Consider the following 27,683-nt stretch of genomic DNA (forward strand, 5'->3'; position numbering starts at 1 on the left):
GGGCCATGGAATTTGTTCAAATGTGCTGCATGTGAGCTGAGAGACCTGCCATTAAACAAAAACTGATTATCACCAATTTGCCTCATTTGTAGCATGTTATACAGTCTAAACCACTTTATAATAAAAACTTGTCACAAACTCATTTATTTAGCAAATATGCACTCACTCAGCATTAAATATTAGCATTCTAATAGTTTATATATTAGAAAATGAAGGCTCAGAGAAGTGGTTATTTACCCAGGATTACCCAGAAAGTGGTGGACGCTCAGAATCAGAACCAGGCTTTTTCACTTCTCTCTAGAGTTCTGTCTAACTTACCACCAGGTATTCTGAATTTGGGGTCATTCAAGTTCATAGCCCATATTTTTCTTATCTTCATTGTCTTTTCAATGCTCTTTCCTGTCAGGGAATCCTGATGACACACTTCTCCTCCTGAATTTCTTCTTCCCTCCTTCTCTACCTCGGACAATCATCTTCCCACTGCTAATCCTTCCAATTCCAAAAGGTCCTCTGTACTGTTTATTCACTCAGTTATATTAATCTTGAATTTACTCAGATGAGATTTCTTCACCTGGCTTGTAGCTTCAATAAGTACATATATATGGCAAATGCTCAAACACCCTGGAGAGAATTTAACTTACTAGGTTTTTCCAGCATTTCACTATTACTTTCTCATCTCTTGGCCCACTGCTTAAACTACTGAGAGATACTGAACTCATAGAGTTTGTCCTCTAGACGACTGGTATGGCTGGTTAGCCTACTTGTTCAGGTTCCAGGCTGATAGTCAGCAGCAAAGTATATTATAACAAGAGTGAAGATTTCTCTCTAGGTTACTCCCCTGGAACAGGTAAAGCTGTGCACCTCTTATACATCTGTATACTCCCCCAACTACACATAAGAAATATAGACCATGATACACACTCAAGCTAAAAATGTCATGTGATTCAAAACAATATTCTCTAGTTTAAGGTGCCATTTAGGATTTTTTTCTACCACATAAAATCCATGAGAAATAAGAAAGAAATAGTATGAAGATTTTTATTCTCTGCTATAAATTTTATCCTCATTGCTTTTCTCTTTATCTCTGACATCATACTGAAATATTAAAGAAATATACTTTTTAAAATGTAAAAATCCACATGAACAGCAAGGACCAGAATCAAAGGAAAAAACAAAAGTCAGTGATGTTGACAGTTGGAAACAAAACAGTGTCTGTCAGAATTCCTCAGATAAGACACTTGCTGAACATTGAATTTTCCTAACGCAGCTGATTATAGGTGTTCTCACTAAAGACAAAGGTAATTATAAGAGGAGATGAATATGTTAATTAGCTTAAGTGTAGTAATTTTTTCATCATAGATGTATATCAAAACATCAAGTAGTATGTATTAAACATAGGCAATTTTTATTTAAAAAATTAAGATTAAATAAAGTAACTGAACCTAAAAAAATTGAGAAAATGGTATTCTGGAGCAAGAAAAATATTAGAGAAAGAGACTATCGTATCTCAGAGATACAGAGAGTATCCTTGATCCTTGATGCTTCCATCCCTGTTGCTGTCCATTGTGTACTTGGGTATAAGAGAAAGTCCTTTATTCCTCAAATCAGTTCTTCTCTTTGCTTAAGCTAGTTTGATGCATTTCTGTTTCTTGCAAGCAAAATCCCCTAATATAAAGCCAGGTAAAAAATAAATAAATAAAACTTAAAACCACTAGCAATAATAAGAAAGTTCAAAATAAAATTTCTAGTGAGAAAACCCAACTGAAAAATACTCCCTTTACTATAGGCAATTTTTTTTAAAGCACTTAAGGAGCCAGTCCTGTGGTGAAGTGGTTAAGTTCATGTGCTCCACTTCAGCGACCTGGGGTTCACTTGTTTGCATCCTGGGTGCAGATCTACATACTGCTCATCAAGCCTAACTGTGGCAGCATCCCACACAGACGAACTAGAAGGACTTACAACTAGGATACACAATTATGTACTAAGGCTTTGGGGACAAAAATAAAAAGCACTTAAAATATGATATAGTTATGCAGAGAAAAATCACAAAAATGTTAAGGGAAAGAGAATACACATGTATAGAAGGGAGAACATATTCACCAATAAAAATTCTTGCAAAATCATCTTTAAATGATAAAATTCAACACAATGAAGATTTCAACTCTCCCTAAATTTGTCTACAAATTTATGCTAGCTCAATCAAAATCCAATGGAATTTTTCTTTCAAATTTATATTATTACTTTAAAGTTCATTTGCCAAAAAAAAAGGAGGCAGGATCAGCCCTCCAGGGGAGCAAAAGTAAACAGCCCAACCAAGAGCTAAAGTTTCAGGAAGGTGAGTGCCTCAGAGAAATTACATTGACACACATGACCTAACGCAAGCAATATTGCTAAAGTCATCATAGTGTGGTGCCCTTCCCTGTAGGAGCAGTGTTGTGGGCACCAGGCACCCAGAACCTTTATGAATATCTGACAACATCTCAGCACCTCAGAAAATCAAGTAGCTGAAAGGTTAGCAGATAAGATTGTGAGACTTCTCAAAAATCTCTTTTTATCACATCACAAGCCCAAAAGAGGATTTAAACAGAGATTGGGGCTGAAGCTGATGGGAAAAAGCTATAGATTAACAGGAGACCAACAGACAAGTGTGAACTGAAAGATACTTTGGTACCACCATTACCCTCCAAGGTGTCCAAGTTGTAGCTGGGATGTCATACGTGACCTATGACCCCACTTGTTCCCATACCCAGTCGTCACCATGTCCCAATAATTTTACCTGTAAACCATCTCTCCTGTGGGCACTTTCTCTCCATTCTTGTTGCCAACACCTTCTCACACACTGTCAGATGATACCTAAATTACCATAGCACCTTAGTTTACAGATGCTCCCACAGCATCCATCCTGCACGGTGCAGCCAGAAAATTGTTTCCTGACTCTTCTTTCCTCAGATCCTCCACTGCTTGGAAATAACTGGGGAAAAACCTGAACTCCTCTGACCACTGTTAAAGACCTTCACAGACTGAGCTGCCTCAAAAATCACCCTCTTACCCACTAAACTTCTCCACAATTTCGTTCAACTCAGGAACTTGTTCACATCCCACAAGCCCACCCTGATCATTCCCACCACTCAGCCTCCCTTCTCACAAAGGTCCTCTCCTGTCCTTTCAACTCTACCCACCTTCCAAGCCTAACACAAGTCTTGTGTGTTCAATGAAGCTTGCCCTTAATAATCCAACCCATATCTATATTCTCTTCTCTGAGCATATAAATTCTTTGGTAATTTTCCTTAAATGCATATTAAATCATGTTACCAACCTACCTAAAATCTGTCAGCACAACCCCATTGCCCACAGCCTAAATACCAATAGTGTTAGCATGGATCCCAGGTCCTTCTTGAACTGGCCATTGCCTGTCTTTCCACCCTTATTGTCATTCCCTAAATGAATGTTATACAGCTATTTCCTAACCACGGTATCCTTTATCCCTTCTCTATGGTTAATATTCGTTCCTTCTATATTTCATGAAGATCCTCACTATTATAGGAATAAGTATTCTCTCCTTTGTTCTCCTACACTAATTTATGATACTTCTTTTTACCAGTTTACAGAATCTTTATAATGGTAACTCTGTGCCTGTACTCTGTGCCTTTCTACTAAGAAAAATGCTAGCATGGTATTGAAAATTATCTGTTTAATTTTTTAATCTTTATTATTAATTGCATTTCAGTTGATAATAACACCTAATCTTTCAATAGTACCATATCCCTCACACTTTATAAGTGCTCCATAGACATTAATTCATTCAATTCTTAGGAGCAACCTGTGATGTGGCTATTAGTATCATATTTTTTTTAAATATGAGAAAACAAGAGCACAGATAAGTGAATTAACTGACCTCAGGTTACACAACAGTGCAGCCAGGATTTCAATCTGCACAGCCTATTGACAGATACTATGCCCTTAATACTGCCCTATAGAATTTCTAGGTACATAATACATAAGTGAATTTTAATTAAATATGCTCTTTTGTTAGAAGTCCAAGGTATATTTATTATGACATAGACAAATATTTCTTATATTAGTATGAACTCAATATTTCCTGATCCATTAGAGAAACTAAGGAATATATTCTAGGACCAATCTGAGAGCTCACTCAGAAATAAGAGAGGAAACAGGTAGGTTCCAGTCTTTCCAGTTTTCATCCCTTAGAAGGGATATTTGATAGGCTTCCTCTTTGAAAACAAACTTTATTATCTTTTCTGTCATCTCTGCCTGTCTGTATTTATTCCTCTATCTTCTATCCTACCCCTCTACCCATTCTACCATCTCTCTCAGATAAGTGGTAAGAAATACATCTTCTCTCCCCAAAATGCTACCTCTTCTAAAAGAAGGAAAAGAAAATGTGACCAGCACGTAAAAGTCTAGATCAGCATTTGAGCAAGTGAACTCTCCATCAGGTAACCTGCTGGACTCTGGACCAGAGCATAATGATAGACCACAGGCAATGACCAGAGAATATGTAAGAGAGAGGTTGACGTGCTGATGTGACTGATCCAGAGTGAAGTAATGGCACTTTGTAATTTCTACATGGTTACCTCACAGAACCCGAGAATTATAAAGTACTTTAAATCCATCAAATTTTATGTTTCCTATAATTTTACCACAATAAAGATAAATAAATAAATTGAATTCAATAAAGATAAATAAATAAATTGAATTCATTGCCCCTCCAAAAATCTTCAAACCCAGCCAGATCATTTTACAGATAAAAGTTTGTTGCTCTAAGACAGGAACTGATTTACCCAATGTCCTTTCACTGCTTAGAGGTTGTGCCCCTTACTTCCAGCCATATCACCTACCTTTATGTCAGAAAATATGGTGTGGTTTTGTTCTACTTTAGAACAAATAATTAGATCCGATGCATCCCAAATGCGCTCAAGTGCCTCCAATTCTGCATGAAGTTAGTCACTCCGGTAGAATAGATCACTACTCAAGGAGCTGATCTGGTTTGGGAAAACTGGGATGAGATGGAGCATTGGATTCCTCTCTGGGAATCCTAGTCATGGACAAGCAAGGTGCCTTGCCCAATATTGCACACATAGCTGATTTTTCACTGAAGGCCCCCAGTGAGCAAAGTTCAGCTCACATTCAGCTAAGAGTGGTCCTGAAAATATTTAGAGAACTTGAGCTCAGACCTATGTTTATAAAAGAAGTGACAGAGGCTGAGAGGTTAATTAGCTTCCCAAATCCTCATACTAGTTATTTGCAGGTAACTAACAGAGAAATCAGTTACCTTTCAAAAACACTAGGCTGCCTTGCAAAGGTCCTCGGTGGTAGTTGCTCCTGGATTCAAGATTCAGACCTTGTCCCCAAGAATTAATCACGAGTGTTCCTGGAGCTTTCAGAAAACAAAGTAGATGCTCTCTAAGATGAATCATAAAAAAAGGAAAATTCAGGGCATCTGGATCTGGATTGATATTTGGATTTACAATATCTAAGAAATAAGTAAATACCACAGAAAGCAGTGAACTCAGAGATTTTAATGTCCCTGATTTTAATGTAGAAAACCAGCCCATCCACTGAAAGTCCAAGGGTTACGATTAAACGCTTAGCTCCTTGAACTATTTGAAATAAATTAAGCCACATACTATAATCAAGAGAACAATTTCCCCATGGACTGTCCTTTCTCTTGGGTGAATCTTTGTCAATTAAACTACTACTTAAGAAAAGTTCAAAATATGTTTCAATTAGTTTAGTGAGATTTTTATAAAGTTTTTGCACCCAGTAATAAGGTAGTAAGAGAAGAAAGTTGAAGGAAACACATAAAGGGAGCTATTTCTGCTCTGAACTACTGAGAATGGGAAGGAGAATGAATAAAGAAGAAAAATGAGGACCAGACAATAAGCCAGGCCACTGGACACTAGCTGTGGTTCAGTAATTGATTAGCCATCTAACTTAAGCTATAGCATTTCACCTCTCTACTTCTCACCCTCCGCTGTTCCCACTTCTATGTAAATCACAGTTGTGCTAGAGTATGTCCATTTAACTTTCCATCTAACACTCCTGGATTCACGTGTACTTCACTTAGTCTCCCTGTACTTCAGCCTCTCCATCAATAATGATAGTGGTAATAATAACGTAATCTAGTGAGAATTTCCTCAAAAAGAGACATCATTCATCCCTCTGTTCATTCACACATTATTTCAGCAAACAATATTGGGTCCTTTATGTTCCAAGCAATGTTCTATGTTTTGGAGATTTGACAGAAGAAAAACAAACTCCCTAGACTCATGGAGGTTACGGTTTCATATAGCCATCAGGACATAATGGCGATGGAGAAAAACAATGAACAAATAAAACTTGATGTGCACATCAGACAGTAACAAGTCCCATAAAGTAAAATAAAATAGATTAAAGAAGATAGTGAATTATGGTGGTTATTACTTTATACAGGAGAGTAAGGGGAGGCCATGTCTTGTCAAGTCTCTTTCTGATGTCTTGAGAAAAAAGAAGGGGAAGTGAGAAACACAAGGAAACCAGTTTGGAGATCATATGATCCAGTCAAGAGATGATTGTGACTTGGGACATGATGGTAGCAGTGAAGGTTTTAGGAAGTGGTCATATTCTGGAAATATTTTGAAGGTAGAATTAACAATATTTTTGCATGTTTTGATTGAGAAGAGAGAAAAAAATGAGAGGGATAAAAGATACCTCCAAGGTTTCAGACTTGAGCAATCAAAGTGAAATGTTAAACAGAAAAAGGTAAATGCTATGTCATCTCACTTATATGTGGAATCTAAAATAAAACAAAACCAAGTCCACAGATGTGGAGAACGGATTGGTAGTTGCCTTAGGTTGGGAGTTGGGTGTGGGTGAAGAGGGTCAAAAGGTACAGACTTACAGTTGTAAAATGTGTCATAGGAATGTAATGTAGAGCACAGTGACTATTAATACATTACATTAATACAATACAGAGTACATTAATAACACTCTGTTGCATATTTGAAAGTAGCTAGGAGAGTGGATCCAAAGTTTTCATCACAAGAAAAAAAGATTTGTAACTATGTATGGTAATGGATGTTAACAGGACTTACTGTGATCATTTTGCAATATATAAAAATATAAAATCATTACATTTCACACCTGAAACAAAACTAATATAATGTTATGTCAATTATATGTAACTGTAAATTATATATATAGAATAGACTTATGCAATCAGACCAGAGCTGCCATTTACTGAGGTGGGAAGAACTGTGGGGGAAACACAATAACAGGGAGTAATAAGAATTCTGTTTTGAACATTTTAAGTGAAGTCACCTTTCAAAATGCCCAATAAATTCCATCAGTGTGGTGACATCGGATATTCATGACTTCAATCCCCCTCACAAGAAGACCCACTAGGAACAATCCATAGACAAGACATCATTGTGTGAATCTGAGAAAAGAAAAGTGAGGTTGAAGCACCCCTCTCTGGACAGCAGAGCCCAAAAGGTCTATTTTGAAAGGGTGAGATGAGCAGTTTAACTTTCACTGTATCTCTCCTCACTCAAATCAACCCAGCACTGCATTGAGAGGGGCTACTTGAGCCTACAGACTCTCCAGTAAGAAAAAGAGAATCCAGGGAAGACATCCAGTTTCCCCAGTATCAAGGGATACTTCCCAGGAGGTCCATTCTGGTCTCACATGATGGGGATCACTATATGAACTTGCAGAACTCAACAACTGGGGATCAGATAGAGACGGAGAAGAGGGTTAGGGCTTACAGCAACCAGTGTTCATATCTTGGAGGACCAGGTTCTTCCTTGCAGTGGCTCCAAAGCAGAGACACAAACCAATGGCTCTGCCTACCTGCAGAGCCAACCCAGGGACCCTGTCTGGCCAGGGAGCTCAGTTGTCATTTCTGCCTAATTTAGATCTCCAGCCAATGGGCCAGTCCAACTGTGGAGCCCATTTTATGACCATGACTGGGCAGGTGAGCAAATTCCAGTCCTACACAACTGCACAGCATAATTTCCAGTCACCCCTCTGGGAAGCAAGGCCATAGACACCAAGCAGTCTTGGAGTACTTCCTTTGGCACACTAGGGCAGAGGAGCAAATTTGCAGTCCTGCCCAACTACTGAGCATAGACTCCAGGCCTGCATCTCTGGGAAGCATGGCTATAGACACCTGGCAGCCATCTAGCTGCACTCTATAGCCTGTCCAGGCAGGGAGCCAAGCCAGCAGCCCTGCCCAGCTGTTGAGTACAACCTCTGTCCTTACATAACCAGTGTGAACGTTAATGCTGAGAAGCCTCAGATCCAAGCCTATATAGTAACACCTAACCTTGGAGCCCACCCTACAACACTACCCACCATCAGAGCCTACCATAGAGGCCTACCCAATTGCTAAACTTATACTTCAGCCTTGACCAGGTAAGGAATGGGCCAATGACCCTCTCCAATCACAGATTATAGCCTGCAGTTCCACCCAACCAGACAGCAACCTCACATAACCATGAACTGCTGTCTCCAGCCCCACCTAACTTCAGGGAATAGCCTGAAGCCCCACCTAAACATAAAGCATGGCCAGTGGCTCCCTCCAATTTTGGAAACAGCCTGAGGCCACACCTGACCAGGAACTATTGGATGGTATGTTCCAAAATAGTGAAGGTAAAAAACCTTTAATCAAGTACAGTATACCCAACAAAGCTGTCCTTCAGAATAAAGGAGAGATAAAGACTTTCCCAAATGAACAAACATGGAAGGAGTTCATAACTACTAGAGATGCCTTACAAGAAATGCTAAAGGGCATTCTACAAGCTGAAATGAAATTCACATTTCACTAATTAACATAGTAAAAACATATGAGTATGTAAAACTCATTGATAAATTTAAATATAATTAAAGTCATATTCTCTCATATTATAATTGTGGTAAATAAATCACTTACAGTCTAGTAGAAGTTAAAAAATAATTATTTAAAAATAACTATAATTGCAATAGTGTTAGAAGAACTGGTTAGTGAGAGACGAGATTTCAAAGTAGTCAGTCATAGAGCTATCAGGATACTGGTGCACAGGAGCAATCTTGCCCCTGATCCAGAGAAATAGCTGCAAGTTTGCAGCAGAAGTAAACACTAAAGTGTTGTAGACCTCTGCTATCCAATGTGGTAGCCATCAGCTGTGGGTAGCTATTTAAATTTGCTAGTTAAAATTAAAAATTTAATTATTCAGTCATGCTAGGAATATTTCAAATACTAATTAGCCACATGGTTAATGACTACCATGTATTAGCATAGATATAGGACATTTCCATCAACACAGAAACTTCTTTTGGCAATGCTGATCTAGCCCACAGCAGCTTCAGAAGACAGAATGTTTATCTAGAATGTAAGCCCCATATAGGCAGGGACATTCTCTGTCCCATGTACCACTATGTAGTGTGTCCCTAGCACTTAGAACAATGCCTGGCACTTACTACATGCTCATTAAGTCTTGTTGAATGAATTATTAAATAGATCTAAAAGTCCTGAGATAGGTGAATGGTTAAGTAAATTATGCTACAATTTGACTCTGTGCTATTACCAAACCATTATAAATAACTTTTAAAGATGTTATTTATGTTTTTTAAAGATTTCATTTTTTTCCTTTTCTCCCCAAAGCCCCCTGGTACATAGTTGTATATTCTTAGTTGTGGGTCCTTCTAGTTGTGGCATGTGGGACGCTGCCTCAGTGTGGTTTGATGAGCAGTGTCATGTCTGCGCCCAGGATTCAAACTGATGAAACACTGGGCCGCCTGCAGCAGAGCACGTGAACTTAACCACTCGGCCACAGGGCCAGCCCCTATAAATAACTTTTATGAAAATTTGTAATTGCTCTGTAATAGAGTGCCTGAGAAGGTATGCCAATCCTTTTATCCATTCTCTCCTTCTTTTTTAGAATAACAGAAACTGGATTTTAGCTAAACACAATTCTACACAGGATATTAGATTATAGTTTCCAGTCTCTCTTGCATTAAGGGTGACAAGATCATTAATTTCAGTCAAATAAGATGAAAGCAAAATTGTCATGTGGCACTTTTGGAAAATCTCCTAAAAGGGAAAATAACCAGTTTATCCTCCTTCCTTCCTTTTCACTGCCTCTTGAATTATAGATGAAATGCTAGAGTGGTATTGCATAATATGCATCCAATTGCTGCATGTAGTATTTAAATTTCAACTTAATCAAATTAAAATAATATTTAAAATTCAGTTCCTTGGTCTCACTAGCCACATTTTAACTGCTCAGTAGCCACTACCCTATTGGATAACACAGGCATAGAACATCTCCAGAATGGCATAAAGTTCTATCAGACAGCACCGGCATGGAGCACTGCCAGACCTTTGAGGATGAAGATACAGACTGAAGACAGTAGAGTCTGGATTTCTGGTACTATTATTGGATAACCACAATCATGCTGGACTTCCCACCTCTGTATTTTTGTAGTTCTATCTCATAAGTGCTTTTTCTTCTGTTACTTGCAGTCAAATCTATACCTAAAGGAATACATACAATAAATGGGAAAAAATGCAAACGGTTTATGCAGAGTAGTTTGCAGAATGTTACTGGTTTTTCTTTAATGAGATTATATTATAGTTATCGTCTAAAAAATGCATTTTTTAATGCTGTGACAATCAATAATTGAGAACTAAATACATGGTCCTCATGCTAAGATGTATTATTAGACTGTTACTACTTCTGTGAATTGAGTAGGCATTTTTATAATGTTAGAATATTCTCTGTCTCTTAAAACAATGGGGAAAATGCTTTCCTTTGACAATTGTGTTTATTCGGTGAGACCAGAAACCCAAGTAATTAGCTCTCAATAGACCCACAAAGTCTCAACCCTCAGTAGGTGAGGTAATCCCTGAGAATGTTGACAGTTTAGTAGGAGTAGATATTACCTGCCCCTGACTCAGAGTTCATTGGTGATGTTCTTTCTGTAGCTCTCAGTGAGCAAAGCAAATGTGCATATGAGTGAGGGAGTCCTATCCCAGCCTGCATCCTGTAGTCCTAGCCTGCTACAATACAAGCAGAGCATCCAGAGAAAGGGAGCGAAGCGTCACTGAGTTTAGTTCAACCAAATGCCTTAAAATACACATTAACAACATATAAGTGTAATCAGCATACAAGATAATGAGGAGGCTGTGTTACAGTCAACATCAATTTAACAAATACTTATTGAACACCTACAATGTGCCAGGTACTGTGTGAGGCACTCAAAAGCAACAAATCAGCAAAGAATGTTTAGTTTAAAGAAGCCTCAAAACAAAAGGATTGAACTGCCTTTATTTGCTTGAAAGTCTTTTGCAGTATAATCAAGGCCTATTTTGAGTAGCTCAAAAGGACATAAAGAAGATATACAAGTGGACAGACATGCAGTCATCATACAAAATAAAAGTAATGACTAGCAGTAATAATAATCATGATGACAGTTATATTTATTGAGTTCATGGCACAACTCTATACCATGTTCTTTTCTAAAACTTCTACATGTATATAATATTATTTATTATTCAGAATAATCTTATGAAGCTCATTCTATCGTTAATCTTATTGTATTTGTGCAACACGTGCTCAGAGAAGTTATTTAGCTTGGATCTTGGGTTGTCGCTGAGAGGTGATTGGAACAACCTGATGAATTTCAGAAGCTGAGCTCTGCATATTTTAACAGGAAATGATGTGCTCCTCCCCATAAAAGTGCTCAGAAAGAATTAGTAAGAATTGACCTAGAAAGGATTACCCATGGGCCTGAAGGGTTGTTTATTCAATGATCACTTATAAACACCAGCTACGTGCATGATGTTTAGATCTGCAAAGAAGAAGGTTAGTGGATAGTACTGCCTTTGAGAGCTTACAGTCTAGTGAGACTGGTGCACATATAAAATAACACAATCAAAGTGATAAGGGCAATGAATAAAGTATGTAAAAATAACCATGGATAGGAGACAAAATTCAACCTAAGGAGAAGAGAGGTTAGAGAAGGCCTCACAAGAAAGATGACTTTAACCTAGGTCATAAAGGATACATTAAAACTCTTCCAGGAAGAAGTGGAATTTTCCTATGGATCAATGATGGCCACCCATGGCCATGACTAGTGGGGACATTGGGGAAGTGGGAAGATTTCCTGGTGCCTTAAAAGCCACTATTCACCTACATGCTCAACCAGCACCTAACTAGAAAGGGAAAAGACCCAAAGACTTATAGCACACCTGTGACGCTCCATCCCTCTGTAAGGAAGCTGCCTGCATTATTTCATCTGATCTTCAAGGAGAGGTGGAAGGTCAGAGTACAGAGTAATTCTCTGTAATTCCAAAGCCAATAAGCACCAATTTTTCAATATTCTCTAAACTTTTTACATTGATATGGGCAGTGAGTTGAGGTGGAGATTCTGAGAGGTGAAACAACATTGTAGACACAGACTGTCTCATCTCATTTCAACAAGAAACACTAATAGGCATGAAAAGATATGGACTTGGTAAGGTCACTTAGAATAAAGGACAGAAGTCTGGAGTAGAAAGATGCATGGACAGTATTTTCCTCTCCTTCATTCTTCAAAATGAAGCCCAATAAGCATTTTCTACATTATTTATTTTTTACATTTGATTTAGTTGAAAGTTATTTCCCTTTTTTAAATGCTTGCTTGATCTACCCCTATTGATAGCTAGAATCTACGCCATTTTGACATTTGCTGTTGTTCATGGAAGTTGAACATTGCGAGAAGACTCATGGAGATTTAAGGACTATCTTTTGTGCCAACATGTCACAAGAACTGAAATTGCTCTAGAGATTTTTACTGTGCTTGTGATAAAATAGTCTATGGTACAAGATGCCAAGAACCAACCAGAAGAATAGAAAAATTCATCGACAAACTTTTCAAAGAAACACTCGTCCAAACTGGAAGAGATCAGATTGGTACCCTCCTCCCCTAATGTTCCCTAATAAATCCCATGTGTGGTTTTCTTTCTTAATGAAAACTAGGTTGTTACCATGAGGGAGGTTGAACAAATGGAGGAAAAAGGGGCCTGGCCCATGGCCGAATGGTTAAGTACATGCATGCCACTTCTGCGGGCCAGGGTTCATCAGTTTGGATCCTCGGTATGGACCTACACACAACTCATCAAGCCATAGTTTGGTGGCACCCCACGTAAAAGAACTAGCATGACCTACAACTAGGATATACAACTACGTACTGGGGCTTTGGGGAGAAAAAAAAAAAAAACAGACGAACATTGCCAACGGACGTTAGCTCAGAGCCAATCTCATCAAAAAAAGAAAATGAAAAACCAGTCCAAAGAAAAAAATAATGGGAGGAACGAGAATGAGAAAGGAACGAAAGAAGGAAGGAGGAAAGGATGGATGGTGGTCATAGGAAGAAATGAATAACCCACAAAACATTTGTCAAGATGTTCTCCTTTGCATTTGTGCTTAGTTTGAGTCTTCAAACTCAAACTAATACAATGATATTGTTGGATATCATGGAGCCAATCTGCCCTCTGTCCTTGGAACATTACATAAACATAACACCAAATTATCTGGGAGCCTTTGTTACTAAGGAGAACCAGAGCAGTAACATTAAGTCCTTATATTTTTTTCTGCCATGCATGAATATCCCACTAAAATCAAAATCCATTTCAAAAATAGAGAATAATCGGACATATTTTAATCACTTTCCCATTTTCACTTTATTCCTAAATTCTCCTTTTTTCCCCACAACCTCCTCATGACAATTCTCATCTAAGTATTTTTGAGTGTGTAGATTATAGGGTTCAACATGGGGGTGATGACTGTACAGAACACAGCCATAATTTGTCCCCATTGGAGGTAGAGGAGGGTCACATGTAGAGAAAGATGGTAGGTCCAAAGAACAAGATGAACAGCATTATGTGAGAGACACAGGTGGAGAGGGATTTGTGCTTTCCCTCTGCAGAAGGGTTCTCAGGTTGACCAGTATGATAACATGGGAGGTCACCAAGACAAGAAAGAAGCAGACAGCAATTAAACCACTGTTGGTCAACACAATGACCCCCTCCACAAAGCTGTCAGTGCAGGCAAGCTTGAATAATGGCTGGAGATCACAGAAATAGTGGTCAATCACATTGGGACCACAGGAAGACAAGTTGATGGTAATGAGAACCTGAATTTTGGAGAGAATGGGCCACAAGCAGATAATACAGTTGGCAGGTCACAATGTTCATATAATGAAGAGGTGTGCAGATGGCCACATAATGGTCATAGGCCATCCCCACAAGCAAGGGGATCTTAGTGATGCCAAAGATGTGGAAGAAGAATATCTGAGCCAGACATCCATCCAGGGAGACTGGATCTCAGCAAGTAAGTCTGTGATTAATTTAAGGAAAACAGTAGAGGTTTAACTGATCTCAGCCAGGGACAGGTGCCTCAGGAAGAAGTACATGGGGGAATGCAGACTGTTACTGATGCTGACCATCAGAATGATGAGGCCATTGCCCACCACTGTGGCCAAGTACACAAGAATGAACACCTCGAAGCACACTCTCTACACCTCTGGATCCTGGAAAATGCCAGTGAAAATTAACTCAGTCATGTTTATTTATACTGGACATGGATCACATTTGAAGAAGATGGATCTCAGAGAAGATCCCTGTGACAAAACAGACCAATCATAACACAAATCTTTCATGTTTATTTAGCATTTGCCTGTTGATGGAACCCTTTCACACGCAACATCTGACTGGTTTATCTACTCATTTGTTTGTTTCTTAATATAGCAAATGTTTATCCATTCACTGCTCAATAGCCCACTCTATATGGCACTATTCAATCTACCTCAAAAAAATCTGTGTTGCTCATATCCCACGTGAGAAAACTGAGGTTTAGAAAGAATGTGAACTATCCAAGCCCCCCAATCAGAAGTGAATCCAGAACAAGAACCAGATCATTTTGTGCCAACAAGTATGTTGTTTCAAGTATACAATGCAGAAAAAGATAATCAACATTTTCAGCATTAATAACCATCAACATTAATTACTAACAATTCTCCCATTCTCAATGTGTTCTCAAGATGACTTTGGGTTAGAAATTCTCATGTGAACTTCTGCTCATGAATCTCTTGTTTCCTACATTTATTCCTCAAAAATGCCAATCTCATTCATATTTCTCCCTTTCTAAAGAGTGTTCTCAATATTTTCCTTTCTTGAACTAGATAAGTTTCCAAATTATTTCAGGCCTTAAGGATTCACCCAATTCCACAGCGTCATGAATTTTTACAAATATTTTGAGAACATTTTGACAACTGGAACCAAAGTGGATATCTGGAAGTTGTTGAAATATATCTCACTATCAAACAATAATTCGAACAGAATATATGGGGAGTCACCAGTCTGCTTATTTCTCTCCTCCAGTTCCCCAACCATTGGAAAACATTTTTGCTAGCAGCAGGTGAGGATTTATTTTAGTTCAACTCTTTGACCAAATGTTTTATTAAGAATCTATTATATGCAGCGTGTTCAGGATATATGAAGGAAGAAAGAAAGATGACTTTCTCTCCCAGGAAGCTTGCAATTCAGGCAATTAAACTTCACATTTATAAAATGAGGCAGGGAAAATTCTCAAGATTTTCTCTGCCTTTACACTTACTTTGAAGTATCTCTTATTCTTCTTATTTTTCCTTCTTCCACTTGTGCTTCATACCAAAATAGATGAAATACCTCACTCCGAAAGTTTTTCTCATCATGAGAATTTTAAGACATACACCAGCTGAAAACATGCTGAGAGAATCCTCAGTAAGACAGTTGGCTAAAACTGGAGAGGAAATGGCGGACCACATGGCATAAAAGGGAACCCAGGAAGAACAACTAAACAAGAGAGAGGAAGCAAGATGGGGCTCCCTTACTAGTACAAATGAATGGAAACAAGGGAGGCATTAAAAACAACCCAAAGAGGGGCTGGCCCCGTGGCCGAGTGGTTAAGTTCCTGCGCTCCGCTGCAGGCGGCCCAGTGTTTCATTGGTTTGAATCCTGGGCGTGGACATGGCACTGCTCATCAAACTATGCTGAGGCAGCGTCCCACATGCCACAACCAGAAGGACCCACAATGAACAATATACAACTATGTACCAGGGGGCTTTGGGGAGAAAAAGGAAAAAAATAAAATCTTAAAGAAAAAAAAAAAAAACCCAAAGAGACTGTACAATAATGTGGCAGCCTGAAGGAAACTAAAGCGTGTGGTTACCTTATGTTCACCATTTTCATTGTCATCCCAACAAATATAACAGCAGATACTGCTGCGGTTTGTTCAGTATCTACTGTGTGGCAGACTGTGGTAAGCATTTTACAGTCATCCCACATTTAATTCTTCCTGTACCACTTTGAGGTAGCTAATTGATAGATAAGAAAATGTGACTCAGAGAGGTTAAGTAACTTGCCCAAATAAATACAGCTTGTGAGTGATTAAGCCAAGGCTGAAACTCTAGGCCTATCTAGAAAGAGAAGGAGAGCCACCATGTCTCAGCCAGAGAAGAAAAGGGTGAGTCACTCCCATGCCTGATAGAAATGATATCAAGGCCCGTGGATGATACAAAACTTATCCAAATCCATTGATTATGCCTTCCCTGTGAATAGCAGGAATACTCTAGGAAACACCAAGTTATTGGGAATGATTTGATGCCACCATCTCTGGAACATGAGAGACCAGGAAGCTATGAGGGATACTGAGCAGAGTGTGAGACCTGGGGATCTGGGTTTCCTCTCTACAGCACGGCAGGGATTTGGACAGGGATGAACGCTCCAGCTGGTGAGACAGTTATAGAATCCATCATTAACTCCTGGCAGGGGTGACTGGCAGAACTCCTCTTCACACCTGGGTCTTATGGCAGCACCACCATTCTCCCCAGCCCTCAGGCTTGAAACCTTGGAATTACCTCCAACTCATGCTTCTTCCGCATTTCCTACATTTACACAATCCTCACATCCCATTTATTTTACCGGTTCCTTCCTCTTTCTTCCTGTAGGCTCCATCTTCAGGCAGATGTAAGCTCATGTGAAGATCACTGTAGTTTTATGGGCTCCATCTGTCTTCAGATGTCTCCAGTTTTCACCCCCCACACTTTATTCTGCATACAGAAGTTAGAAATTCCTCATGAGTCTCCTTCCACTTGGATCACTAAGAAACCACTATCTTCCTATTGCCTGGAAATCAGGCCTAAATTCCTCCACCTGACTTTTAGAACCTTCTAAAGTACTTCCCTATATTCCTTCAAGCCAATGTTACTGACCACTAAACAACACATGTCATTGTTCTATTCAGCCAGTCTCCTCACCTTCTCATGAACACAAGTTGATATCCACCATAAGTTAAAATATAATAAAGGGTGTGAAAGTAAATCAGATAATGAACCAAAGGAAATGAAATGGATTTAAAAGAAGTAAAAAGGGTCAGAGACAAAAGAATAAAAATGGAAGTTAGACAAAGGATGCCCAACATATATATATATAATTGATGTCTCTGAGAAAATAAAATCAAAACAATGGAATAGAAACAAATTAAAACTATTAGCTAAAAAATATTCCATAAAATTTTAAATTACCTATATCTGCACATTGTAAAGATCCACCGGATACCAGGGAAAATTGACCTGGAACAATCAACACCAAGACATATTCCAGTAAAACTATAAGACAAAAAGATAAAGAAAGATAGTCTCAGGAACTGTGGGCAAAGTGATCAAATAACATACAAAAGCAAGAAAATTCCAATGGCATTCAAGTTCCCCAACGATCATAAAATGCAAGGCATCTGTGTACCAGCATTTTCAAGAAAATTAAGAAAGTATAAAGAAGAGTCATATACCCAGCAAAGCAGTTCTTTGATAAACAAGACTATAAAACAAAAATAGTTTTGACCATGCAATAGCTCAGTAAACACTGTCCATGGGCACCATTTCTGAGGAATCTACTACAGGATGAGCTTGATCCAACCAAAAGATGACGGGAAAACTTCAATAAAAGGACTGTAAGTTCTATCAGTTTTTTTCATGTATTTTCAAGACTTTGTTGTTATGTGCATATACTTTTAGGATTATTATGTCTTCTTGGTGAATTGATCCATCTATTATTGTGCAATGTAACTTTTTATATCTAGTAATATTACTTGTACTAAAGTTTACTTTGTCTGATATCAATACAGTTTCTCTAGTTTACATTGATTACCATTTTTATTTTATATTTTTTTCATAATTTTATCCTTAACTTATGTACGTCTTCATATTGTAAGCATTTCTTATAGGCAAGATAAATTTTGGTTTGCTATTTTATAAAATTTTATTTTTTTAAATTGGTGTGTTTAGACCAGTTAAATTTAGTGTAATCATTGGTTGGTTTTATTTAATTCAAACATCTTATGAATTGTTTTCTATTTTCCATTTGGTTTTTGTTCTTTTTTTCTCATTTTCTGCATAATTTTGGATGAGTTCTGCCTTTTTTATGATTTCATTTTACCTTACTCTTTGTTTATTATGTACACTTCTTTTTAAATTATTTTTTGGTTGTTCTCTGATATACAATATACATCTTTAATCATAGTTTACCTTTGAATATTTTTATACAAATTTACATATAATCAAGGAACCATACTTTCAATTCCTCCCTCCTAGTTTTTGTGTTGTTTTCATGTAACTTACTTTTACATTTTCTATAAACCCACAATACATGCTGCTAATTTGCTTTAGAAAATCACTTATCTTTAAGAGTAATTAAAATAAGAAAACAAGAGTCCTTCATATTAACTCTTTTTCAACCATTCTGGAGTTCTTTCTTTTTTTGTATACATCCAAGTTTCTATCAGGTATCATATTCATACTGCCTGAAAAATGTTAATATTTCTTGTGATGAACACCTGTTGCTATGAATTCCCTCAGTTTTTGAATGTCAAATATATCTTTACTTTTGAAAAGTATATTCCCTGGTATCTGTAGTTTGAATATATTTCATTATTTTCTTAGCCATTTTCCCTTCAAATATTTCTTTTTTCTCCATTCTCTCTCTTTTCTAATTTGGGATTCCAATTATACCAATATTGGGCTTTTGATATTGCCTCAGAGCTCCTGGATACTCTGTTCTGCAGTTTTTTCTGCTCTTTTATCTATTTATGTTTCAATTTGGTAATTTATATTAATGTGTCTTTAAAGTTATCCTTTGCTGTGTCAAGTCTACTGTCAAGCCTACCTAAAGCATTTGTCATCTGTTATCATCTTTGTTATGACAGGCAAATTTTGACTTACATTTCTAATGAGTCTTACATGGCAGATTTTACCACCCCTCCTACAGGCACAGAAGACCTTATATTGTATTGGCACAGGATTCTGGGTCCAGGCATTTCTCTCACTCTTCCTCAAGGATATATTTTCTCTTTTACTCTTCATCTTGCCTCAGTGGATCTTCACGTGTACACGGGGGCAATAGGCTTCTTCCTTAGAGGCCTTAGGCCTTTGTGCTATAAGAGAGAAGGGCCTGAGTCAGTCTATGTGCTTTTCCCATAATGTCAGCTGCTCTCCTCATCCAGACTTGTATCACCAATATAGATTTTTAAAATGTTATGAATTTGTAATTTATCTAGATTCTTTCCAGTTTTCTATATCCTAGGCAAAAATAGAAAATCTAGAAATAAATCTTCAATTATTGTACACACCAACAATGCAAGTTGGAAAATATTTAGAAAGCATTTAGAGAAATTAAGGGAGACCTAAATAAAATAAGGGACATACCATTTAAGTAAGATTCTACCATTTAAGATAATTAAAATGCTGAGTATTCCCAACTTGATCAATAGATTAACTACATTCTCAAATAAAATTCCAGAAGGTATTTTTGTGGAAATTTACAAGTATATTCTGTTATGTACCTGAAAATGCAAAAGGCCTAAAATAGCTAAACTAAATTTGAAAAAGATCAAACTTAGAGGACTTATATTATTGATAATCAGCATTATTACAAGATTATGGTTGTTAAGATAGATATTGATGTAAAGATAGACAAACAGTCCAATAGAGTAGTTTAAAAAGTCCAGAGGAAGACAATACTTATATAGACACTCAGTTTATTACAATGGTACACATAAGGGCTATGGACATATTGTGCTCTCAGGTCCCTCACTAGCTATGCTCCAGAGATTGCAGTCTTCTGTTCTTCAAAAGGGCACACTCATTCCTGCCTCAGGGTGTTGGCACACTCTGCCCCTTCTCCCACTTCCTCTGGGGCTGCCTTTTCATTCTAGCTGCAATGTGTTAGCAGATATATGTTTGATTCCTTTTGAATTTCTTGTCTCTCCAATAGGCCCTTAAATTCCACAAGGGCAATGATCATGCCTGTTTTGTTCATAAATGTACATACCCAGAGCCCACTGCCAGCCTATCACAGGTGATCAATGAAAATTTAAGTTGACAAATGAATAGCAACCACTTTCTGTGTGTTTCATAGTTCCCAAGCAACATACTGCCTGTCTCAGCATGTTACAGCATCAAAATTATAACCAAACTCATATGTGCACAAAATTTACCTGTCATCTTTTTTCTTACTGAACTTACCCTCAAGCCCACTTTGCTGCTGAGTGGTAGGGTCCAGGACATAAGGGTGGACCCCTGGACACTTACCAATTGAAGATGTGATGGCCAGATGACACTGGGGCTCAAAACACCCATGGGAAGACGTCCTATTGGGGACCTACGCCTCTAAACTTCCTCAGCTTTGTGGAAATTAATTTTAAAACTTAATTAAATTGGAGTTGAGAAGGCCTGTAGGGGGAGTTCTCACATCGTAGCACATGTGATCAATCAACACCAAACAAGAAGAGATGGAACCTTGCATTTATACAGGAGGTAAAACTAATTTACTACTGAAGGAAGACTTCTCTAGCCACCCGGACACAGCCCAGCTAATGAGAAGTTATTGCCACCTTGAACTGTGACTTTCTGCCAATGGACTTTCATTTAGAACAGCTCTGCCTCCTACTTTTTCCTTTATAAAAGCAGTTCCCCTCCTTTGTTTTCCAGATTTGCCTATGGTTTACCATAGCGCACACATCCCAAATTGAAATCCTTTTGGCTGTTCTTGAATAATCTCATTTTGAGGATCAAATAACAGGTGAATTTGCTTTTTAAGTTAATAGCTTTAACAAGAAGACGTCAACCCAGGCCCACATCTGCTCAGGCACACAGGGCTGTGTATTCAACAAGTCACAGATACTGCACTCTCAACACTCTGGACAACCTTCAGCTCATTGCCACGTAAGGCTTATCAAAAGTAGAAAGGTTCTGTAATTTCCACTCAGTCACTCTGGGTAGGGGGAGAACTAAAGCTCAGGCCTCCAAACTTTTGAACCCACATCATTCTCTGTACCACAGTATATCCAGAAGCATCTTTTTAAAAGCAAAATACTTTCTATCCTCAGTCAGGGGAGTATTTATATCTGGAATAATTAAACTATGATATGCTCCAGATCTGTGCTTTTTGCCTGAACAGAAGAGTATATACAACAATGGACCTCGGGCAGACCTGGACGTACTTAGGGATGCCATGCCTGGAAAACTGACCTTATTTCACCCAGTAATTCCTAGTAAACAACTCAGGAATGTGCTGAAATTGTAATTATTTTGTGCTTGGCAAGCATGCCAGCATTTAGCTGTAGTCTCCAGATGCTGGGAGAGGTGAGAAGGATGGAAGAAAGAGAGAGAGCAAACAAGAGTAGGGGGGAAGGCGGAGAGAGAGAGGGAGAGAAGGTCAAGGCCAGCTCCCAGAAAGCCCTGATAGGACCCTGCCTGCTCTGTCCACTGTCAATGACCACTGAGAAGCCGGCGTGACCTAAAGGCAGGGAAACATGTGTCCCACTGAAAGTGCTGCAGTGTGCCCTGTTCTATGCGGTCACATATCCTTTACTCTCACTCTTCAGTCAAGTGTCAGATGGTGTCCTTCCCTCCATCCGATCATGGTCACCCTTATGACCACCATGCAGTTTCCAGCCAAAGAAAATTTTTGTTGTTAGTGCTTTTGAGTCAATTCTGACTCCTAGTGACCCTGTGTACAGCAGAACAGAGTCCTGCCTGATCTTTCTGCACCATCCTCTAACTTCCCAACGCTGTATCACACAATGCTCCACTGATATTCATAGGGTTTTCCTAGCCAATTCTTGGGTGGCCAAGTCCTTCTTCCTAGTATGTCTCAGTCTGGAAGCTCTGCTGAAATCTGTCCACCATAGGTGACCCTGCTGGTATTTGAAATATCGGTAGCATAGCTTTCAGCATCACAGCAACACACAGCTGCAAGAGTATGACAACGGACAGATAGGACATGTGTTTCCATGACCAGGAAATGAACCCAGGCCACAGTGGTGAGAGCACTGAATCTTAACCACTAGACCAGCAGAGCTGGCTTCCAAAGAAAACAGTGAAGGTAAAATTGTATGTGTGTATATATGTATCTGTGTTTATATACGTATATATGTGTATGTCTACACACATAACACATGCACACAGGCCTAGTATAGTGTTTTCAAAGAGAGACAGTTTCAGTCAACCACACATATAATCCTAGAGCTCTTGCCCTTCAGGGTCATCACCCTCACTCACCTCACCCTCCCCACCCGCTCATATTCCCATCACCCTGAAGCACTCACCATTCTCCAGGCAAAGCGGACACATTCACACCCTAAACCTTATCCCCTTTTATCCTCCTGCTAAAATTCTGCTTAAGACTCAGCTCAGATACCACCCCTCTTCATTCTTCTTGGATCCCTGTTATCTGTTCCTTTAAACCTCCTCTGGTATTTTGAGGGGTTCATTTTACATTTGCATCACATGTGCCCCTGACCCCTCCCTCTGGACTGTCCACTTCTTACGGGTAGGACTTCCACTGCATCCATCTTAGTCTCCCTGATGGGTCTGAGAAGTGTGCACTGCTGATGTACAAACAGTCTGTTTCATTTTCCCCCAAAGCAGGGGTTGTATGGAGAGTGTGTTACAGAGATCTTCTTCCTTGACACAGTGTAACCACACTGTCCGTCAAGTGAAAATGACAAGTTTGGGCATCAGGGTGTGAAATGCTATATTTCTCCATATTTTCACCATCTAACATACTAACAATTTGTTTTTTAAAGATTTTATTTTTTTCCTTTTTCTCCCCAAAGCCCCTCAGTACATAGTTGTATATTCTTCACTGTGGGTCCTTCTAGTTGTGGCATGTGGGACGCTGCCTCAGCGTGGTTTGATGAGCAGTGCCATGTCCACGCCCAGGATTCGAACCAACGAAACACTGGGCCGCCTGCAGCGGAGCACGCGAACTTAACCACTCAGCCACGGGGCCAGCCCCTAACATACTAAAAATTTTATATACATATGTTGTTTGTCTGGCTGCCCTTATCAGAAGATGAGCTCTATGCAGGCAGAGATTTTTGTCTTTTTTGTTCACCTTTGAATCTTCAGCCACTGAGGTATAGTGCCTGGTGCACAGCAGGCACTGAGGTGTAGTGGCTGGTGCGTAGTAGGCCCTGTGGTACAGTGGCTACTGCTTAGTAGACCCTGAAGTACAATGGCTGGTGCATAGTAGACACTCAATATATCACTGTTGAATGGACTAATTAATTTGCCTCGGGCAAGAGAAACAAGAGAGATCTCAAAACAAAATCATCTTAGTCTGCTTAGGGTTTGCATCAAGATGTAATGGGATTCCACAAATCCATTAACAAAAAGCTTGTAAAAATCCTAGGGACTTGCCTAAGGCATGCGTGTCACCACCAAGTGGGTGTCTATGCATCTGCAGACCCATGTATCCGACCCTCTGAGAGCACACACAGCCCCATCTTAAATGCACAGCACTTATTCCAAGTCTCCTTTTCACTGTATCACCCTGGATGCATGTTTGGGGCTGACTTATGTCCCCCCAAAATTCATGTTAAAGTCCTAACCGCTAGTACCTCAGAATGTGACTATAGTTGGAGACAGGGTCTTTCAAGAGATAAATAAGATAAAATGAGGTCATTAGGGTGGGCTGTAATCCCATGACTGGTGTCCTTATAAGAAGAGGAGATTAGGACACTGACACTCTGAGGGAAGACCATGTGATGACAGAGGGAAGACGGCCGTCTACAAGCCAAGGAGAGGCCTCAGAGGAAACCAATCCTGCTAACACCTTGATCTTGGGCTTCCAGCCTCCAGAACTGTGAGAAAATAAGTGTCTATTGGTTAAGCCCCCCAGTCTGTTATGTTTTGTTATGGCAGCCCTAGTAAACTAATCCAATATGGAAAATACCCCCAAAAAATGTGTTTTTGTTAAGGAGGCCACAGTTGAATGCAGGCCTCAACTTCTTGGTCGATGAAATGGTGTGGCCATAAAGTACGAAGGGAAAAAAAAGAAACAAACAAAGGTATGATGCATTGATATTTTTTATATTTGGGATTTCTAAGTCTTTTTAAAAAATTCTTTCAGGCCATTTTTTCCTTAAAAAGCGAACAAAAAAAGCAACCGACAGCAATATTCTGTAAAAGTATAACAAACATTAGAAAGATGTGTTATTCCAAAAGAGCTACAAGAAAATTGCAGTATTAGAGTCCACATCAACACGTCCCATCCGTATGTGCTCCCAGGGGGAACAGCTACAGTATGTGCAACACTCGGCTGCTACACAGTCTGACTACTTGGAACTTGCACTTTTGAGGCAAATCAACATCAGTCACCAAAACATCTTAGCTCAATAAGCGCAATCAAGCATTTCAAAAGAAAACCATCCCAGATGAAAAGCGAACGTGAGTCAGCTGCATGGCTGGCCCCCATGCTCCAGGAGAGTCTGACTTGATGGAGCTCAAATCCATTGGAGTCAATGATGCCACAGTCTAGCTGGAGGTCACTACATGGCCACAGTGAAAAGACCCCAAATGTCATTTCCTACTGGTGCCAATCGTCACTAGATTTGACTTTGGAGGCAAAAGGTCCTTGCTCTTAGGAGAGGATATCAATGGTCCAAATCTCTCAAACTAACTAACCACCAATCTTTAGTCCTTTCAACTAATTCCCCGACTACTTTCCTGTATGCAACTGTCAAATATTAAGCAAAGGTGATCACACCATCCCCTCAATTCCACTGGACTCCTCACATTCTACTTCATTGTTCCTGGAGGGTTAGGAATAGGAACTCAAAAACACTTCTCTTTTCTATGACCAACCCCCAGCCCATGTGTCCTTTATATTTACACATCAATCTTCCCTTTTCAATCACTGTGCTATAGATACCCTCACCACCCCCACTGGCCCCAGCCCCAGCCATCTTCAGGATGCACATCAGTATCATGACCTTCCTGCGACCTGCCTATTTGGAACCCAGACCTCTCCACCATAAGCTTTCCTCCCAGGAGTGGGAATGACGTCTGAGAGTGGCTTTTGGGGCTACTGCCCATTTGCCAAGCCTATACCAGATGGAAGAAAGGGGGGTTTCTGTTTTTTTGAGTTTTTATCCAATATGTTTATAATTATTGTACTTTAATCTTTTAGAGTCAAGTCCTTCCCACCGACTTCTCCATGGCAGCCATGTGGCAGGGCAGGGTGGAACATCTATGGGGATTTGACACCTAGGCACCCACCACAATGGTTTCCTGACAAATTGGAGTGGGGAGGGTTGTGGCCCACAGAACTGCTGCCTGAACAGGGTCTCCAAATGAAGTTAGGGAACTCTTCAACATCTGCATGCATTGAGGGGCAGACCAGTGTGAAGGTTTGGAAGCAATCTGCCCAAACCCAGCTTTGCTCAACACCCCAGGACGGCATGGCCTCCCTGATTCAGACTCACAGAGCCAAAGGCCCTTGTGAAGTTGAGTCAACAGGACCTGACATGGCCTGGCAAACCCACTCCTTTAAGGGCCTGATACTACCAAAGAGAGCAAAGCCTTCAGCAAAAAGTGCAATTTCCATTTGGGAAGTAAGGTTATCCCAAAACAAGACATCACTTTCACCACCTCTCCTTTTAATCCTTTAAGTACCTCAAATGGAAAGGGAGACAAGACATATAGCACGAACCTTCTGAACCAACTCAAGGGCTTTGAGTACGTTGTGGTTTTCACCCTTCATAACCCTAAAACACCCACTATCATGTCCACTCAGTTATCAAAGTGCAGGCAAGCTGAGGAGCGTGGCAGGAGAGGGGCTCCCACAGGTCAACGGTGACCAGGGCCCTCAGAGAAGACCCACTCACATTTTCAATAGGACACAGTGTCCTAAGTTTACAGCAGGATTTATTACTGTGGAAAACAGCCACAGGACTCCAGGAACTTCATAATTCCTTCATAAGACGTTGTATACTTCATTGCCTATTGGAGGGAAACTCAAAACTGCTTCAAAATATAACCTAAGCCACAAGATAAAATAAAAAGAAACAAAATCTTTCATGTTAATGCCTTGAGAAGTTGATACATTATGAACCAATAACATGAATCCACATAAATTCTGAAATTCTTCGTGAATACACATCTGAAGCCAAAAAACCCCAAAATAATCTACATTAAAAAAAATCAAAGTACTTACAGCAACAGTAGAGTGAAAAGAGGTTTTAAAAATAATCATTACATCTTTGATACAAATTCAAACTTTGTACACTTCAATTCAAAGAAATGAGTGTTTTAAGAATTTAGTATATATTTATACTGTAGATAGCGGTATGTGTCACTGCAGATACTGACTAAAGCCAGAGGACTTTGAGGAAGAAGGGATTGATTTGACACTTTTTTCACACTGAAGTATTCAGATTGTCATGTGTTTAAACACACACACACATAAAATGACAACCTGAGTAAAACGTTACTAAAAACCTAGAGTCTCATGAATCACTAAGTCACATATTGCAGCTTTAAATAATCTTTCTTAAGAAATACAGAATTGAGAAAATAATAAAACAGGGACAAGAAATGGAGACTACATCACTGAATAGGGTTCCTTTGCTTCCCCTCTAGAAATTCTCAGGGTGATATTTAGTTTCCACTCTCACTCAACCAATGGGCTGAAAATGTAGCCAACAGAGGTGTCTTTTGGGAAAATTGGGAGAGAAAGGAAAGAGAATAAAGCACAAAATGGGGCTGTGGGAAGTGTGTCAAGGGCCTCCTCTGATCAACTGAGAACAGGAATGTTACTGAGAAGGCTGAATCTCTGATACTAAGCTACTGTTTAAATATTTGTATATTCCAATTACAAGATTCAATACAAAAATATAGATATCTACTAAGTTTTTCCTATGGAAGCATAATTCAGAAAAGGCACATGCTCAAATAGAAAACCCAGGCAGAAGAGGCACTATGTACCCCTCCCTACATGATCACCATCCACAATTATATATTTTCCATCAGCTAAATCCCAAGATACAGTAGGTAAAAATAGACCTCCGATAAGTAAAATATAGTCAACACAACATAATCCTGGCTTTAGCATGTGAATCATATAAAATAGTCTTTTTTAGAAAAGAATCCGTTCTGAAAAGGAAAAAGAAAATCATAGCCCACTTTTCCTGGTGTTCTGTAATTCTCACGAAAAAACAAAAAGTGAACTCTGCCCACTGGTAATCGGGAATATAGCTGATGTGATAACCACCCAGCCACAGCCCCTGACAGCCTCAACATCTCATTTGTGGTGTGTTATGCATGAAGTTTCATCCTCAAGT

At 39.2% G+C, this 27,683-nt stretch overlaps 1 long non-coding RNA gene and 1 pseudogene across 1 annotated transcript; both read right to left on the reverse strand.

The window, feature by feature from the left end:
• Positions 1–13,700: 13,700 nt before the first annotated feature.
• Positions 13,701–14,586, reverse strand: LOC103541264 (olfactory receptor 4B1-like; annotated as a pseudogene).
• Positions 14,587–16,952: 2,366 nt separating this feature from the next.
• Positions 16,953–17,670, reverse strand: LOC139074341 (uncharacterized). The gene is made up of 2 exons (XR_011523856.1): positions 17,587–17,670; positions 16,953–17,112 (listed from the first exon to the last, which is right to left on the reverse strand). It is a non-coding gene; the product is annotated as an uncharacterized lncRNA (long non-coding RNA).
• Positions 17,671–27,683: the final 10,013 nt, after the last annotated feature.

The sequence above is a fragment of the Equus przewalskii genome, chromosome 11 (genome assembly GCF_037783145.1).
Source record: "Equus przewalskii isolate Varuska chromosome 11, EquPr2, whole genome shotgun sequence".
NCBI lineage: Eukaryota > Metazoa > Chordata > Mammalia > Perissodactyla > Equidae > Equus > Equus przewalskii.